We start from the raw sequence: 6,476 nt of genomic DNA, 5'->3' as shown, positions 1-6,476 counted from the left end.
TATATATATATTTTAAAAACCATGTATATCAAATAAATAGTTATGTAAAATAAAACACATATATACCATATAAATAGTTATCATGACACTTACATTAAAACATATATAACAATAAAATGTAGCAATATAAAATACTGTATACACATAACAAATGCAATTACCCAGTTGCACAGCCCGCCATCTAGTGGCAGAATAAATAGATTACACCTTGCTGCAGTATCTATTATTAGACAGAGCACTTCTTCATAATTTCTATAATACACCTATAGATTAGTATTCTATAGACTGTGAAGAAATTGTAAAATAACTGCTAAATACCAATAAACACCGTACATAAAGATGGCGAGCCGAGCCAGCACCTGAGATGTAACTGTGGAGAGGCGCCATGTGGTATATTTAGACATTTTAAAATAATTTACAGACATTTAGTGATTTACGGAATTTATCAACGTGGAAGATACTTGAGATAAAGGCAAGAACCCTAAGAACTTCCTGTCCGTTAGTCATGGGTAGATCTTGTCTTCTGCCCAAGAACTTCCTGTCCATTAGTCAAAGTTGAGTCCATCCAATGAAAAACTGTATGATGCTGGAGGGTAGGTCATTTGAAAGATAGTCATTCATATAGTGGAGCAGATCTTGTCCTCTGCATTGGAAGGACTTGACTTGGACTAAAGGACAGGAAGTTCTTGGGCAAACTTGCATGATGCTGAAAGGCAGGTCATTTGATAGAGTCATTCATGTAGTTGGGTAGATCTTGGACTAATGGACAGGACGTTCTTGGGCAGAGGATAAGTTGAGTCCATCCAATGCAAAACTGTATAATGCTGGAAAGTAGGTTATTTGAATGATAGTCATTCATGTAGTTGGGCAGAGATTCCTCTATGCAGCCTACAGACAATCAATGACAGCCACCCTGCATGAATGACTGTCTAGAGAAAACATGGAGACGCCTTCCAAATATGTTAGTTGCCTGGCTCTCATGCTGACCCTGTGTCTTTAGTACATCAGGTCACTGGCCCAGTACAATCATACAGATAAGGACTTTGGACATTTCTCTCCTGATATGGATGCTTGCTCTGGATGGGTGGCTCGGAATGCATAGAAAAACACTGCAGCTGTATCTGCCGTGGTTTGGGGGTCCCCCGCTCTTCTGGGGGGCCCAAGGCCACAGCAAACAGTTTCAGGATGGAGACTGGGAGCAGACCAAGGACCAAGACCACGACCTGTTCTGTGATTAGCGAAGCAGGAAGTGCTCACAGTCTGAAGCCGACGGGAGTGCCAGGTGAACAGATGATGAAGGGCCTTCCTGCCTGTATTGGACAGCAGGAGAAACATCAGAAAGGTAATAGACCCCCTATGTCCCCATAAAGAGAACTTGTCACCTCCAAACACTATCACATAGGTGCTTGTTAGACTCTTTGTGATAGCAATAAAGTTAAGTGAAAAAAATGTAAAAAGTGTTAATCATTTTTATTAAATTATTTTTTTTTCTAAACTTAAACCACCCCCGCCTCTCCCGCCATGCAAATAAACACGTACGTGTACATAAACAACGATTCTGCCACACATTTTAGATATCACCGTGAATATCATAGTGAGAGCAATAATTCTGGGGCCATCATTTGCTGATAACTCGGATTTGAGGATTAAACTGAGGAATGGCCGTTCCCTGTGTCACTAATGTCACATCGTTCATTATCTCTGGGAATATTTTGTCATGGTGGGATGTCCTCATGGGAAACAACCGGACTGAACATAATTAAATCCTAATCCTCTAATCGGTGCCTCCGTTACACCTGCACCACAGTCCGGCTCCGCAGTCACTGGGCACCGCTAGTAGAGACGGGACTCCCTGCCGAGGGATCTGTCACATCACATCAGAACACAGTGACTGAGCAGGAAGATCAGCGTTCCTCGGAGGATTGAGGACCTGCTGGAGTGTGGTGTATGCACAGCGCTGGGACAGACGGGACCATGACTACGATGTGCTGAATATTTATACATACAAATCCTGGAAGAAGGAGACAATATCTGTCATGTCCATATTTCAAGGCGTTGTCCACCTTTTAGCAAAAATGAATTAATGTACACACACCGATGAAAGAAAACATGAATTTAATAATTTACTGCACTGGAGCCTGCAGAGCATTGCAACCACAATCTGGTACAGACCTGGGGCTAGAGGAACACTGAACACTAATTCCAGACCATCAGTTTTGGGGCTCGAGGAAGTAATGAATGGATTATATGTGTGGTGACACCATCTCACTTGTGCTCCATTGAGATCCATAAGACCCCGTGCCATTGTCATGTACCTAGGTGGGAGCCTGAGTTGATGGCCTCTCTTGCTCCATTGAGAACTATGAGACCCTCGGCCATTGCCATCTACCTCAATGGGAGCCTGAGCTGATGGCCTCTCTTGCTCCATTGAGATCTATGAGGCCCTCTGCCATTGTCATGTACCTCTGTGAGAGCCTGAGTTGATGGCCTCTCTTGCTTCTTTTGAGATCTATGAGGCCCTCTGCCATTGTCATGTACCTCAATAGGAGCCTGAGTTGATGGCCTCTCTTGCCCCATTGAGATCTATAAGGCCCTCTGCCATTGTCATGTACCTCGGTGGGAACCTGAGCTGATGGCCTCTCTTGCTCCATGGAGATCTATGAGGCCCTCTGCCATTTTCATATATCTCAATGGGAGCCTGAGTTGATGGCCTCTCTTGCTCCATTGAGATCTATGAGGCCCTCTGCCATTGTCATGTACCTCTGTGGGAGCCTGAGCTGATGGCCTCTCTTGCTCCATTGAGATCTATGAGGCCCTCTGCCATTGTCATGTACCTAGGTGGGAACCTGAGCTGATGGCCTCTCTTGCTCCATTGAGATCTATGAGGCCCTCCTGAGTTGATGGCATCTCTTGCTCCATTGAGATCTATAAGGCCCTCTGCCATTGTCATGTACATAGATGGGAGCCTGAGTTGATGGGCTCACTTACTGTTCTAGTCCAAGCACCCCTGGTAGTGGAACAGAGGGCGCAGGGACAAAAGAGTGGCATGAGTGGCAGCGGTTGGTGTACGCACAATTCTATGCACAATTGTATTTGCTAAACTATGCGAATACGCAGGTGCTCGTGCTGAACCTCTGCTATGTGGGCTGGCTAAACCTTCCTGACAGCCACAATGGCAGAAGGGACTTGTAGTCCTGGGAATAGATGGCTGTGTGTATGTGTGTGTGGGGGGGGGGGATCTGTTCCCTGTGGAATCATTGCTAAATGCATCTTAAAGTGACTCTATAAAGCCTATAAAAGAAGAGGAAAAATACAAACCTTTCAGCCTTGGTAGGTCAGTGTTCCTGGGTCTCCTGCCTGGGGCGTGGATTGTCTGATCCTCCTAGGCTTGCTGCTTGAGTATGATGACCATGCATGTGCACGGACTGAAGCATGGGTTTAAGGCCTGGTATGTTGAGCTTAAGGAATGAGAAACCATGGAGGAACTTGTGAATACAGTACTGGAGAAGTTGGGAAGAAGAAGTTTGGTCCTAGACCAAGACCTCCTGGCTGTAAGATACCATCCAGTACCTTACTGCCAGGAGCTCTATTCACAGAATGTCAAGTTGACCTGAAGGTCTTCTGTCTGTGAAGGGTGAACATGTGCTCGGACTGGGCACCGGTTTGAGGTCGTAAATGTTGAGCCTAGGAATTGAAAAACCATGGAGGAACTTCTGAATAGGTACTGCGGAAGCTGGGCAGAAGCTTGGTCCTAAACCAAGAGCTTGGTCTTGGTCCTAGACCAAGACCTCCTGGCTGTAAGGTACCATGCAGTACCTTACATCCAGGAGCTCTATTCACAGAATACAACCTTCACAGATAGAGAACCTTCAGGTACACTTGATGGCAGACTCCAGAATGGGTGTCCTGTGTCCTAACCCTCCTTCTAGGAGTGTTGAGTGAGAGTCAATAAACTCTTTGTTCACATCTAAAAGTGACTGATGACCATCTGTTCACAGTGCTCCGCTACTGCCGAGGACCAGACCCTGAGGTGAAATGCTAGCCCATACTGTCTTTAAGGTCCTTCATACACCCTTGGGGGTCAGGAAGGGTGCTTCACTTATCAACTGGGAGGGAAGTGGTTTTGCTATCTGTATTGTGTTACCATATATATATATATAGATATAGATTATGTAATACTGTGCTGAAATGGAGTGGAACTGAACAGGTCATGAAGATCATCTTTCTACATGTGATCCAAAAACGCACGTATCTGCTGCTTCCTTTTCAGGGTCTCTGTGAGAAAGGTCACCAGTTGAGGTGACGGACGTGGTACCTCACCACATGCCTACCAACCATCTCCTTTCCACCGGATAGGGGACCCTGAAGCTGGCTGAATGCTTTAGAAACGTGTAAGTGCTTACATAATAAGAGGTTTGGAGGAGAGACTTTGACAGGTCACATGACCGGCTCTCCTCCAATCACAGTGCTCTCTCTGCTCCATTAAGCAGAGAGTACTCTATGGGGGTTCACACCACAGCCTGATCTTCATGAATGAGATAGTTCTAAAGCCACTGGATGTCATGAAAGCCAATTAACGGTGGCCTAAGACATCGACTCAGAACTCCTGATTGTTATATATTAGTTCTGAGTTCACTTAGATTTTCCAGGAATCGTCAGCTCTTGGGGTATATGGGCACCACAGAGAGGAACTTCAAAATTAAACCAAAACTCCTGCCAATAAAAAGGATGACAATGAACACACCATTAAGGGCCCATTCAAACCATATCCAGATCATCTCCAGACCAGATTGTTTCTGGACCCAAAATGCATCCTAATGTATCCCTATGCTATTTCTGGCCTCTGTTCACACCAGTGCAGTCCGTTCCGGACCAGACCAGAAAAATACTGCATGTCTCATTTTGTCTGGTCTGGAATGCCCTGGAACTGCGGGCAGATTCACACCATTTTCCGGACCAGATCTGGTCCGGAAAATGGAGTGAACCTGCCCTAAAATAATAAAACCAAATTTTGCTGCAACAGTTTCAATCCAAAGACCCCCCCACAGTAATTTTCTATCTGCCACTAGATGTCCTTAGTCTGATGACCAGCATCATTCAATGCACTTACTCTGACCCCAGGTTGTCCTGGAGTCACCCCCAGCCTGTGATTGGGCAGTGAAAGGAGAAGCAGCACAGTGATGAGCTCATGTCAATCTGGTCTCTCCCCCTATCAGTGTTTTTCTTGTCAGCACATGAACTGATTGGCTCCTTGTGCTGCTTCTTCCTCTCACACTCCAGTCCTGCTGTACAGGATCAGCAGCAATGTGACACCAGGTTACATTTAGGTAGGTATACTGCTTGTATTTAAAAAATACCCATAGAGATGTGTTAATGATCACAGAGCTGCATTAAGTTTCATTAGGTTAGAGTTGAACTTTGAAAGTTGGAAGTGATGGTGGTTATTGATCTCATTGTATATACACACAATATTGCCAAAAGTATTGGGACGCCTTTACACGCACATGAACTTTAAGGGTTCAATATTGAGTTGGCTCCGCCCTTTGCCGCTATAAAAGCTTCAACTCTTCTGGGAAGGCGTCCACAAGGTTTAGGAGTGTGTCTATGGGAATGTTGGACCATTTGTGAGGTCAGGTACTGATGTTGGAGGAGAAGGCCGGGCTCACAGTCTCTGCTCTAATTCATCCCCAAGGTGTTCTATGGGGTTGAGGTCAGGGCTCTGTGCAGGCCAGTCAAGTTCCTCCACCCCAAACTCCCCCATGTCTTTATGGACCTTGCTTTGTGCACTGGTGCGCAGTCATGTTGGAACAGGAAGGGGCCATCCCCAAACTCTTCCCACAAAGTTGGGAGCATGACATTGTCCAAAATGTCTTGGTATGCTGATGCCTTAAGATTTCCCTTCACTGGAACTAAGGGGCCAAGCCCAACCCCTGAAAAACAACCCCCCACCATAATCCCCCCCTCCATCAAACTTTACACTTGGCACAATGCCGTCAGGCAAGTACCGTTCTCCTGGCAACCACCAAACCCAGACACGTCCATCGGATTGCCAGACAGAGAAGCGTGATTGGTCACTCCAGAGAACATGTCTCCACTTCTCTAGAGTCCAGTGGCGGCGCGCTTTACACCACGGCATCCCACGCTTTGCATTGCACTTGGTGATGTAAGACTTGGATGCAGCTGCTCGGCCATGGAAACCCATTCCATGAAGCTCTCTACGCACTGTTGTTGTGCCAATCTGACAGCCATATGGAGTTTGGAGGTCTGTAGCTATTAACTTTGCAGACAGTTGGCGACTTCTGCGCACTGTGCGCTTCAGCATGCGCTGACCCCACTCTGGCTGAGTTGCTGTTGTTCCCAGTTGCTTCCACTTTGTTATAATACCACTAACGGGTGACTGCGCAATATTTAGTAGCATGGAAATGTCACGGAACACCTGAATCCAATGATTTGGAGGGGTGTCCCAATACTTTTGG

The sequence above is a fragment of the Nanorana parkeri genome, unplaced genomic scaffold, assembly GCF_000935625.1.
Source record: "Nanorana parkeri isolate BGI_ZX_2015 unplaced genomic scaffold, ASM93562v1 scaffold1119, whole genome shotgun sequence".
Taxonomy (NCBI): domain Eukaryota; kingdom Metazoa; phylum Chordata; class Amphibia; order Anura; family Dicroglossidae; genus Nanorana; species Nanorana parkeri.
Note: the sequence above shows the minus strand (reverse complement) of the source record.